Source organism: Microtus pennsylvanicus, chromosome 16 (genome assembly GCF_037038515.1).
Source record: "Microtus pennsylvanicus isolate mMicPen1 chromosome 16, mMicPen1.hap1, whole genome shotgun sequence".
In the NCBI taxonomy this organism is placed as follows: Eukaryota; Metazoa; Chordata; class Mammalia; order Rodentia; family Cricetidae; genus Microtus; species Microtus pennsylvanicus.
The window spans coordinates 10824303-10837562 of record NC_134594.1 but is presented as its reverse complement, the minus strand read 5'-3'; the positions used below and the strand labels follow the sequence as shown (position 1 = coordinate 10837562).

Genomic DNA, 13260 nt, shown 5'->3' with positions numbered 1-13260 from the left:
GGCAAGAGCATTACATGGTAAGCCTAAGGACCTGTGTTCGTATCCCCGTCACCCACGCAGCGCATGGCAACAGGCGGAGCACTCTCTGCTCAGCCAGCCTAGATTAAAAGAGGAGTTTGTGTTCAGGGAGTGAGCTCCGTCTTAAGGCAATAAAGCAGAGAGTCAAAGAAGACAGCCAGTGCCTTTCTGTGGCCTCCTTGTGCACACACACACACACACACACACACACACACACACACACACACGTATGCAACACATAGAACAGTATTTCTGCCCTTTACAGATAACACGACCGAGGCACGTTGTCTGCTCTCCCCTGCTAGCTGCACCTGTTGATGGTCTGGACCCTGGGGCCACAGCTTCTGTCTAGTCAGAGCACCGGCTGCTTGGATACGAGCTACTGTTATTCACTTCTTAGTTTGCCCATTCTTTCTCGGACATCTCCCGTGTGCCACAGTCAATTGGACGGAAAAAATGACCCCATCAGCGGGACTTTAATAACTGTCTGTTGCCACTGTCTTCACCCTTCTCACCCGCTGGGAAATAAAAAGAGGACAGAGGAAGACAAACAGAATGATGGAAAGCCAGCATTAAGAATGTTTTAAGAGCCAGGCAGTGGTGGCGCATGCCTTTAATCCAGCACTCCAGAGGCAGAGACAGGCACATCTCTGTGAGTTCGAGGCCAGCCTGATCTACAGAGGGAGTTCTGAGGCAGCCAAGTGTTAGGATTCAGGCATAGTGCCGGCAAAAGGCCTCTTTAAGAGACATGCTCTGGGGTTGGAGAGATTGGCTCAGAGGTTAAATTGCCTGCTCTTCAAAAGGTCCTGAGTTCAATTCCCAGCAACCACATGGTGGCTCACAACCATCTGTAATGGGGTCTGGTGCCCTCTTCTGGCCTGCAGACATACAGACAAAATATTGTATACATAATAAGTAAATATTTAAGAGAGAGAGAGAGAGAGAGAGAGGGAGAGGGAGAGGGAGAGGGAGAGAGAGAGAGAGAGAGAGAGAGAGAGAGAGAGATGCTCTGCCCATTCCCGCTCTCTTTCCGGTTGTTCCTCTGAAGAAACAGGCAGGTCTTTGAGTGTTCTCTCTCTCTCTCTCTCTCTCTCTCTCTCTCTCTCTCTCTCTCTCTCTCTCTCTCTCTCTTTTCCTACAGGCTACTCTGTGCTCCCTGTCTCTCTCCCTTTGCTCCCGCCCCCAAAACTCTCCATGTGATCCAGATCTCCAATTTAAAAAGCACGATGGAGAGAAGTCACACCATACAACAGGATTCACGTGGGAGGTGGGAGGTTTATTGGAAGAGGAGAGGGGGCGGGGGGGGGGCACAGACGGGACCCTGAGGGCAAGAGTATGGAAGAGAGAGACAAAGAGACAGAGAGACGGAGAGAGACACAGAGAGAGAGGAGGTAAGCAAGCCCACCTTTTAAAAGGAAACAGCGGTGCACAGGAGGTGCCCTTAGTGGTTGCAGCTGAGATCGTATCCTCTCAGGACCCCAAGGGCAGGCCAGTACAGATGCCTGAATACTATCACACACTTCTGAGAAGCAAGACTTAGCCTCTCTTTCCATGGCCTCATCTCAGGACAGTAACCCTGTCACAAGACATTGACACCTTTACAGCTGCCTGCCGGAGCTGGACTGTCAGGGCTTAGCTGGGATGGAAGCCTTGGGTTGTCTCAGTCAGGATTCTAACATCACATCGCCGAAGATGCCGCCGAGCCTGGTTTGGGACTGAATTCTTATCCAACCACATACGTACAACACAAGTCCTCGCCCTCACGTGGACCTGGACTTGACTGAGTGTCTTACTTTCCAGAGTTGCGAATCTTAAATTAACAATACAAGGACTCCACCAGAACACCAAACACCCCCAGATGGAGCCTAAATTCCAACAAACACATAAACCGGGATGTGATTATTAGAATTATAAAGATGGGCGGCGGGAAATCAGCCTACACCTCTAACCTAGCTCAGCTCAGGACTCCCTGAGAGGGGGTAGGACGGAAGGAGGAGAAACAGTGTGCTTTGCACAGCTTGACAATACTGTGGGGGTGGGTCCCCAGGACCACTGACCTCCACGGCTCCCCCACTTCCCAGATAGTTGCTCATACAGTTTGGGCAGGTAGTCGTCCCACTCTGCCTGGTGACACGTGCGCGCCACCGGGGCTCCCAGGTGATACTTCTTGTGGAAGGCCGCCACCTTGACCCTGCTGTGGTGACCTTTGGCTGTGGATGGATTTGTCACAGTTCAGTGGTTTGTCCTGCACACACAACAGCCAGTCATAGAGGTCGAGGTCTGTGCCACTGGGAAGCCCAGAGCCCACGTAATCTGAGAGGACCCTGCCACAGCTGACGTCAGTGCCCTTCATATTGACCACCAGAAAATGATGCCACACCCTGAATTTGGGGTCCTTCCTGCTGGAAGCATCGGGATCTGTGTGGACCAGGGTGTAGAGTTCCCTGGGTCAAGGCCATCCCATGAAATGTTGCTGGGCCTTTTCTTAACCTGGGTGGGCAACAGCGCTTTGACCAGCTCATCCACCTCCTGCAGGCTCAGAGGCCCGGCCCACTGGCATGGCGATGAGGGCGGGGACACATACACTGAGTCCCAAGCACCCGTCTCCCACCCGCTGCGGAAAGGTGGGGGCACCAAGGCCTCCTCTCACACTGTTTTACAAAACCAATGCTACAGATTTTTTTTTTTGAAAGGACATTTTAAGTCTGAGTATCCTTGGCAAGCATGAGAAGCCGAGTTCAATCACCAGACTCCATTTTTAAAAAGCCAACCCCGTGGTACATACTCGTGACACTAACAATGGTGAGACAGAAGGAACACAGCGGTTCCACACTACACACCCCCATGGGCAGGTATGAAGGAGAAAGAGGTGCAGAAGCACACATGGGCTGAGTGTTGCCAGACTCGGGCTGAATGTCGCCAGACACGGGCTGAGTGTAGCCAGACCTTGAGCTGCCTTGAACCCCAGCGTGACCAAGCTGCAAGCCCCGACACCTGCTCCTCAGCCTTCTTCACCTGTTTTGGGAGCCCAGAAGACAGCTTCTTCAAAGGTTCTGTATGGGCATTCACCTGGAAAGTCACTAGGATAGTCAGGAGGGGGCTTCGAGCAACCTGGGATACAATGAGGAAGAAACATCGGTATACCCGGTAGATACCAAAATGACCTTAGCTCTCACTGGGTGCAAGGCTAGCCTGAGCTACAAAGCAAGACTCTGGGGAAGAGGGACAGAGAGAGTATTTCATCTTAGAATGAGAGAAGAGGCCTTGTTTGCGGAGACATGCCTGATAATCCTAGCACTTGGGAGGCAGAAGCTGGGGGATCACCGTTTAAGACCAGCCTGGGCTATAATAAAGAGACACTGGCTCAGAAAACCAAACAAGGCCATCCGAAGTTAATACCAAAGACACTTCTTACTCAGGTATCGGTGCCAAACCTTTCACTTAAATTTCACTTCATTGCTGTTACCTGATGTGTGGCTTTTCCTAGGGACCCCTAAACTACAACGTTTGCCCACTTCAGGGAGAGCACCAGGAGACTGTAAGAGTATGAGGGTATGGATGGCTACCGGAGCATGGTGGTGGGCTCACAAGTGCGTGGAGAGGCTGCTTGCAAGAACACGGATGACTCAAAGGCAGTAGCATAAGCGTGGGTGACAGCTGACAAAAGCTTCACCCTGGCCCTCCCTGCTGCACGAGCAGTTCCCTGGGCAGTCTTTTCTTCTCAAGAGTCCTTCACTGTTTGCATGACCCTGGGGAAGGGTCTCACGGACCTTGTAAGTCTCAGAGATCTCTAAGTCTTTGGAGCTTCCTGCCCTCCGGGTGGGGGGAATACTTTCATTCAGAGGAGGCATGTGCACAGTGCCCTCTCTAAAAGCTAAAAGGTGCCCACTGTTAGTGCTTTCCTTTAAGGAAGAAAGTCTCAATGGAACAAGAATGGGCAGGCTTTGCTCCTTTTCCATAGTCTGTCGCCTGCCAGGAAAGGCGGCTCCCATTGGTGAGCATGCGCGCTTTTCTAGTTGTAGGCATGACTAAGATGGGTTTCTCTCCTCACCTACAATATTCCCTTCTAGCAACTATTAGTAACACTGATGTGGAAGGCTCAACAGCCCCCCCTTAGCTCCACTTCCTAGGGTACACTGCTCTCTGACACACACTGTAAAACTTTAAGACAATTCTGAAGCCATTTCTGAACCCTCTCAGAACTTCCCCTCCTCCCTGGGAATTAAGGACATAACAGCTATACGTGCACCTTCTGAGATGTTGGGAACTTTCCATCTCCCTGAACAGGGGCAAGATAACCCTTAGGTGTTGACTCAGTTACTGATGTTTTGACTTAGTCCCTGGGAAAGGGGCAAAGTGACCCTCAGATGTTTCCCCTTACCTCATGTGATCTGACAACCACTCTCCAGCCAATTATTGGTAATAGCCCTTTTGAATAAGCCAATCATAATAGTTAAAGAACAGACACCCCTTCCTTCTGTGGTTTTTCCATTTAAAAGTAGCCTGTACCAGCTATTCGGGGTCTTTTTAGCATCCCTTATGCTGAAAGACCCTGTCATGACAGAATTAATAAAATCCTCATGCTTTTACATCAGCTGTGATACGAGAGATGGTCTCTTGGGGCGACTCCTTCTCCTCCTTGGTGATTGGATGCTAGGGTCCAACACTACACACACCTACATGTGTAACTGGACACGTTACATTACTTCTCCCAGGGAAGTATGAACTGTTCCTGATAGAGAACCAAGAACTGACCAAGGAAACAAGTCTATCCAAGTGCAGCTTAGTGAACCAGGGAGTTTGTAAGGCTTACAGATGCATGGGTAAGAGGCCATTTCCAGAAGCATGTGGTTAAAAAAGCTGATGTATCCGTGAAAATGCCCATCCCTGTGTGGGTGATGAGCTCATAAAAGCTACATTGATGGATTCCTCCAGTAACCTTCCACCTCCTGTACACTCTGCCCACTCACCGAGAGAATTGCAGCTGGAAGGAAGGAGCAACAATGGGTGGAAACCCAGGGAAAGGTCCTGACCCTTCCCCTTCTCCTACTAACCTAGAAAGCACTATATATTAGCTTGCTTATTTTGTTGCCATGGCAACAGGGCCAACTTTCCCTATATGTCACTACAGTAATCTCTGCTTCATGAAAACCTGCTGGAAGCAACGACCTGTATTTCCTTATAGCCATCTTAGTCTCCAATTAAGGAAGCTATTCAGAAGCTTCTGTAGGGCAAGTTCCGGCCTAGGACATCCCTTATCTCCCTGTGAGTTAAGATCCCCTGCAGACCTGCAGATCCCGGGCACCAGAAGTAATTCTCATTCCTCTTGTTAGTAAATATTTACAGACTCTCAGCACTTCCTTATTCTTCCCATCAGCTATGGAAGTCCCCATTCCTGACATTCCAGGTAGATCAATGACATTCATGCATCCTTCCCCCCCCTCCCCCCCCCCCCGCCTTTTGCTATATCATGCTCCGGAGAAAAAGATAAAGTTGGCAGCTTGATCAGACTGCAGACTTGCTGTCGTTTCTTGTGTCTCTAGTCCCTTTCATTCCTCTTCCCTCCAGGGCTCAGGATCTCTGTTCGTGTCCGCTGGTCAGGACATAAAACCAATGGTCACGCCATTGCAGACAAAACAACTCAGTAGAGCAGCATATATACCATTCTAGCCTGAACTTGAGATGGTTAATTCTTATTGTTGAGCTGATCCAATTAATAAACACTAAGATTCATCAAACACATCTCTACAAATGTCAGTGATGGTGTTTCCAGAGACAGAATGACAGGACTCTGCCCTGATCAGTGATTGATCTCTTGACAGATTCACAGTACAATGGCTTTATGGGAAGACAGGGAAAGGTAGGAGGGGCCTAGGTGTAGGAATAAGTCCCTAGGAACAAGTCCTTGAGGTCTTTTTCTTGCCTTGGCCCCTCCCTGTATCTCATTTTTTTGCTTCTTGTCCACCATGACTTGAGAACCTCCTCATGTTCCCATCACAGTAAAATCCTGTGTAAGACCCAGTGACTGAGGTTAACCCCACTGAAACCACAAACCACAAAAAAAAAAAATCTCTCCTCATTCAAATTGTTCTGCCGGGTATTTTTTCACAGTGGAAAGTAGCTCGTACAGCTCAACCTTGAGAACAGAATGGGTGAGAAAGGGTCACCCCGTTCACTGTAGTCAGCGAAGCATTCAAGAGCAATTCTGAAACGTACGAATTCACAGCTGCCTTGGAAACCCACAGTAACAGACAGAAATGAACGCAGACATTTTCAAAAGGAAAGTGGGAGCGTAAAAGGTGTGCACCATTGCAAAATCACAAAGATGGGTGTCGTGATCAGTGCTGCTCCTCTGCCCGAGAAGCCAGTCATTCCACAAGCAGAAATGTAAGTCTCCTACCCTGTGGGACCCAGAAGCATGTCAAAATCAACTCTGAAGAACCTGGGAGACTCCCTCTATTGAACGGTTCTCACTCTTACCAGACAAAATGCCTCAAGGTAGAACAGCAACACAGGAGTCATCAGAGACCAGCAAGAGACGATGTAAGCTTTGTAGATCCGTGAACCACCCCAAAGACAGCACTCCTACAGCGTGCAGGTCCAGCAATGTGTTGAAGACGTAAACCTTACTCCCATCTAGTCAGGTCTTGGCTCTTCAACAGTTAAAAGAACCTAAAGGCAGAACTACACTCTACTCCTGAGCTAAAAGAAATATTTTTTTCCTTTCATATTTGTCTAAAGTCTGCAACTGTGATCATTCACCAGCAGCGGTGGTGTAGGAGGTCCTTTTGTATTTGTGTTGCTTTCATTGGTTGAATAAAGAAACTGCCTTGGCCTTTTGATAGGGCAGGAACATAGGTAGGCGGAGAAGACAGAACTGTATGCTGGGAAGAAGGGCAGTGTGGCAGATGCCATGAATCTCCAGCCTGAGACAGACATAGGTTAGAATCTTGCGGGTGAGCCACAGTCACGTGGTGACATACAGATTATTAGAAATGGATTGAATCAAGATGTGAGAGTTAGCCAATAAGAGGCCAGAGATAATGGGCTAGGCAGTAATTTAATTGATACAACTTCTGTGTGATTATTTCGGGCATAAGCTAGCCGGGCGCCAGAACACAGCCCGCCGCTCATCCTACTACACAGCAGAATTTCTGAAATAGTGGTGTGACTTTAATAAGATATGAAAGATCAAGGTAAGCGTCAACTCTCTTCATGCCTGGTTTCCAAACTAAGTACTTGCAGTTAATTACAAAACCCAAGAATTTATGCTTTGTTATCCAACTGCACTGTGCCTAATCTTCTAGAAAGCTCACATGGTCATGAGGGTTCCTGGCCACACCCCTCACCTGCGTTTTGATTTAGCCAGAGTATCTAGGTTGGACTGCAAAGACCCATGTGTAGTGCAATGTTTTTCTCTTTTGGCTTTTTGAGGGGCTCCCTACCTAGCTCTCAAACAAACCATACATGGAGTCTTACTCTTTCTTAAAATTATCTAGTCTTAGCTTAGCTTGTTTCTTGCCAGTTTTTCTTAAATTATCCCGACTACCTTTTGGGCTTTTTCCTTTCTGTGCTTCTGTGTATCTTGTCTCACTCTTACTCCATGGCTGCCTGGGAGGCTGGGTGGCTGACCCCCAGCCTCCTCTGCTCCTTGTTCTCTCCTTCTTCTTCTTCCTTGTTTCTCTGCCTATTTATTCTCTCAGCCTGCCAGCGCCTCCTATCCTTGCTCCTGCCTCACTATTGGCCATCCAGCTCTTTATTAGACCATCAGGTGTTTTAGACAGGCAAAGTAACACAGCTTCACGGAGCTAAACTAATGCAGCACACGTTAAAATAATATTCCCAACACCATGTTTGAAAAGCCATGTCCCCGATGGCTCAGGTAGGCTTAGCTCCCAATGCTGTGAGTTCATACCTACCTTTCTGTTGTCATGAGAACACTTTGATCAGAGGCAATTGGGGGCAGAAAAGGTTTATTTCACTTCCTGGACCCAGTAGTAATGCCTTTAATCCCAACACTCAGGAGGCAGAGGCAAGCTGATCTCTGTGAGTTTGAGGCCAGCCTAGTCTATAAGAGCTAGTGCCAGGACAGGTCCCAAACCTACAGAGAAACCCTGTCTTGAAAAAACAAAATAAAAAAAAAAGTAAGGCAGATAAATTTCTAAGAGCCAGATTAGTTCAAATACACAAAAAGAACACATAAAAATAAAATAAAACTGAACATACTGATTAATGCTTTTAAGTTGTTTTTGCAAAAAATTTTACTCAAGCTTAAGTTCCTCACAGGCTCTTCACCAGCGCCCTACACTGATAACAACTGATGAGCTAGAAATAAGCCTAAGCTATTGGCAGAGCTTTCATAATTAATAAAGTCTCTCTATGATTACTTGGGAGCTGGATGGTGGGACGGGAAAATCCACCTACAGTGGAGATGGACACTTTCTTATTCCCCTGCTGAGGGAGATATAAGCCACGGGAGTGCAGGTAAAACAAGCACACAAAATACACAGAAGGATGGAGATGCACACATGCAAAGGACCTCGGTACCCAAGGGATGCCGTGCACATATACAGGCACAGACACACACACACACACACACACGATAGAAAACACGTGGTTCCCACCAAACACAGAGGCAGCCGGGACGGGGTGCGGGTGGCTTATTTTAGAGGGAGTTTGTGAAGCCAGCCAGGAGCTGCAGGGATCTTTGGGAATGTCTACCCTGAGACGGACAAATGGAGTCCCCACCCACAGTTCAGCTTCCAGGCTTGCCCCTTTGGTGCAGAAAGTTTGCCAAACTGTGGCTCCAGCTCAGTTAAGAAAGTGACATCAAATGAGACCACACTGGTGTAGTAATATGGAGCGGCGGCGGGGCTGCGTCCCCAACACTCCAGCCACCTGCCCGGCTAGCTTATGCCCCAAAATAATTACACAGACACTGTATTCATTTAAACACCGCTTGGCTCATTTCTACCTAGCCTCTTCTAGGCTAACTCTCGCACCTGGACTAGCCCATTTCTTATCATCTGTATAGCACCGGTCTTACTGGGAAGATTCTAGCCTAAGTCCATCCTGGGTCGGAGCTTCATCACGTGCGTCTGCCTGGGAGCTGGGCATGGCGTCTCTCTGAAGCGTCTGCTCCCCAGCGGAGAGCTGTCGAGTCTGACCTCACTTCCTCTTCCTCCCAGCGTTCTGTTCTGTTTACTCCTCCCACCTAAGGGTGGGCCTATCAAATGGGCCTAGCAGTTTCTTTATTGCTTAACCAATGAAATCAACAGATTAATATATGACACTCCCACATCACACTGGTTCTGCCAAATGGCAGAGAACCTACATCCCCAGCAAGGTGCGTGACCTGAATTCTTTCATCCACTTACCTGGAGATGTGGGCCAGTAGGGCAGAAATCCTTATTTCTTGTGAAGTCCCTTGCCCTTGATATTCTAGTTTCCTAAAACAGTGTAGGGCCTAATAAAACACATCTGGCAACCTACCTCAGTCTTAGGCCTCTGGCCTGTGACTTCCCAGTAAGAAGACTTTCTATTATTATTTTTTTTTTAACAACAGGGTCTCACACACTCTAGGCTGACCTCAGATTTGCTGTGCAGCCGAGGAAGGCCTTGAATGTCTTCTCATCCTCCTGCCAACCAAGTGTTGAGAACACGGGTATATGCCGGCACACGTGATATCTGCAGTACCAGGGATCAAACTCGGGGTTTTGTGCAGGCCAGGAAAGCACTTTACTTAGTCGGTTACACCCCTAGCCCCTCCCTAGAGTTTCAAGCAGGTGTGTCACGTATCTGGATCATATTTGCCCCCATGCCCTCTCTCGCCTCCACTCATGCTGGTCCCTGGTCCCTCTTCCTCTTCCCAAATAATTTCCTTTTCATTTTATGTTTTATAGAGATAGGTGGGGAAATAGTAGGCATAGATAGACAAACAGATAGAGAGGATAGATGATATATAGATGATTTTTAGATGAAGGGATGGATGGATGGATGATGGATGGATGGATGGATGGATGGGTGGATTTTGGATGGATGATGGATGGATGATGGATGGATGGATGGATGATGGATGGATGGATGGATGGATGATGGATGGAAGATGGATGGATGGATGGATGGATGATGGATGGATGATGGATGGATGATGGATGGATGGATGGATGGATGATGGATGATGGATGGATGATGGATGGATGGATGATGGATGGATGGATGATGGATGGATGGATGGATGGATGGATGGATGGATGATGGATGATGGATGATGGATGGATGATGGATGGATGGATGATGGATGGATGGATGGATGGATGGATGGATGGATGGATGGATGATGGATGGATGATGGATGGATGATAGATGATGGATGGATGATGGATGGATGGATGGATGGATGGATGATGGATGGATGATGGATGGATGGATGGATGATTGATGGATGGATGGATGGATGGATGGATGGATGATGGATGGATGATGGATGGATGATGGATGGATGGATGGATGGATGATGGATGATGGATGGATGGATGGATGATGGATGGATGGATGATGGATGGATGGATGGATGGATGATGGATGGATGATGGATGGATGATGGATGGATGGATGGATGGATGGATGGATGGATGGATGGATGGATGATGGATGATGGATGATGGATGGATGATGGATGGATGGATGGATGATGGATGGATGGATGGATGGATGATGGATGGATGATGGATGGATGGATGGATGATTGATGGATGGATGGATGGATGGATGGATGGATGGATGATGGATGGATGATGGATGGATGATGGATGGATGGATGGATGGATGGATGGATGGATGGATGGATGATGGATGATGGATGGATGGATGGATGATGGATGGATGGATGATGGATGGATGGATGGATGGATGGATGATGGATGGATGATGGATGGATGATGGATGGATGGATGGATGGATGGATGGATGGATGATGGATGATGGATGATGGATGGATGGATGGATGGATGGATGGATGGATGGATGGATGGATGATGGATGATGGGTGGATGATGGATGGATGGATGGATGACTGGTTGGGGGCTAGATGGATAAATGTAGTACACATATGGTATTTCCTTTCAAATTCTGACTTGTTCCTCTTAACATGATGCTCTCCAGTTCCAGCCATTTTCCTGCAAACAGCACAATGTCAATCTTTATGGCTGAACGAAAGTCCACCAAATACACACACCACATAATCTTTATCCGATCAGCTACTGATAGACACCTAGGCTGATTCCGGTACCCACGAGTGCGGGAGTCTGTCAAACTGTGCTTTTGTGCAGGAATTAACTCTTCCTAAATTGACCTATTCCTCAAAGTGGTGTTGTTATTTCAAAGTCCTGTCCTGGGCAAGCAAATGCATTGCTAATGTAACAGGCGGGTGAAGGGTGGCAAGAAAATAGTCACATAAGGAGCACCATGATAGATACTAAAAGCTCAGGCCTCCGAAGTCTTTGACAGTAGCATGTAAAAACATTCTGGAAGCACACAGGAGAAGCTGGACAGGGCCCGCACACTATACTGACAATGCGGTCACTTCTCAGAAAGGCAAATCAGGCTGATGAGATGGGAGTCTGTGGGAAGCGTTGTGAACACCTGAAAGTGGAAACGTGTGTGTGTGTTTATTGAGCAGTGGGGAATCCCTCAGTCTGGGAAAACCCTGCACAGCACACAAACGTGCTTTGAAAGAAAGGATGCGGTCACTGTGGACATGCTGTGCTGTGCTCTCATAGACATGGAGAAACTGGGCGGACGCTAACTAAGCCCAAGCCTACACTGAAAGCCCAGGAGTTGCTCACTTCTGACCACAATAATACCACGCCATTGGGCAGAAGCCTGCAAGTCATGAGCAGACTGACTTCCTTGAGTCCAGTCACTTGGCACCAGAGGGTGGGCTTCAATTTCTCCAGGGAACGGTGCAGATAGTGTTGATATGGTAGGGAACCTCACATTCCCCTGTGAGCTCTGAACGTACACATTCTAACAATCTTCCATTGAAATGGATTTCATTCAAGATTTCGGAGTCCCCTTACGTGGGAAGTTCTCCAACAAACCCTGTTGTTGCATCCTTAACACCGCTCTTCGCAGCTCACTTGACACTTACTTAGTGCCTTGCAAGTGTCAGCGAGTAAACCAAACTGTAAACTAAGAGCTAATTGTACTTCAAATAGGACAAAATATGCGCTCAAGTGCTCCGTTAATTTACTGAATTAGAAACTGCACTACGCATTTGATTCTGCTCCCTGATTTGGGGAGATTACATTAAAGCCAGTGACACACACTCCATGGGCATGTCAGTCACCCTAAACCTTGGGGTCCATTAGTTCCCTAGACACCTGGGGACACAGCGGAGTGGTTAAGTTGAACTTCCTAAGAAAAACTTTTCTGCTTTGCTTCACGTCTTCGGGTCATTTGTTGCAGCTGGGACTAAGTGTGAGAATTCACCGGAGTTCTTCAATAAAGACAGCTTCTACAGGAAGGCCTGCAGTCACTGCATAAGTTCCGGGGTGGTGGAGTATCTTTCCAGAGTCCTCACACAAGAACCTAGGAAGGAGGGGTTAGAGAGATGGCTCAGCCGTTTAGAGCACGGCCAGATAGCCATAGTTCTCCAGGGGATCTGATGCCCTCTTCTGACCACCAAGGGTACCTACAAATGTGCCTGGTGCACAGAAATGAACCGAGTCTTTTACAGAAAGAATAAGGGACTTCCGGCGGTGGTGCACACCTTTAATCCCAGCACTTGGGAGGAAAAGGCAGGCAGATCTCTGAGTCCACAGCCAGCTTGGTCTACAGAGTGAGTTCCAGAACAGTCAGGGCTGTCTCAAAAAACAAGATTTTTTTTCTCTATTATTTAAAGTAACTTATTTATTGAATCTTTGGGGATTTCACATCATACACCCTAATTCTGCACACCTCCTAGTCCCCTCCACCCATGCCATCAGGGTCAGTTCTCCCTTGCCTGTGGTGTATGGGGGAGGGGATCTCTCCCAAGTTCAGGGGGAGGGAAGGCTAGCTCTCCCATGAGAGTTGGGGCCAGCTCTCTTGCTGCGGGGTCCAGCAAGGGGCAGGCCCAGCTCAGCATGGCCCTCTGATTGTATCACACATGGTTCCTGTGGTCCCAAGGTGACACAGGTCACAGACATCCACAGACTCCAGGTGCGGCAGGACCACGAACCCAGACCTGGCCGTTGACAG

The 13260-nt window shown here is 48.1% G+C and overlaps 1 pseudogene; it reads right to left on the bottom strand.

Annotated features, from left to right (window-relative positions):
* Positions 1 to 1967: 1967 nt before the first annotated feature.
* Positions 1968 to 5207, bottom strand: LOC142836640 (phosphatidylethanolamine-binding protein 1-like; annotated as a pseudogene).
* Positions 5208 to 13260: the final 8053 nt, after the last annotated feature.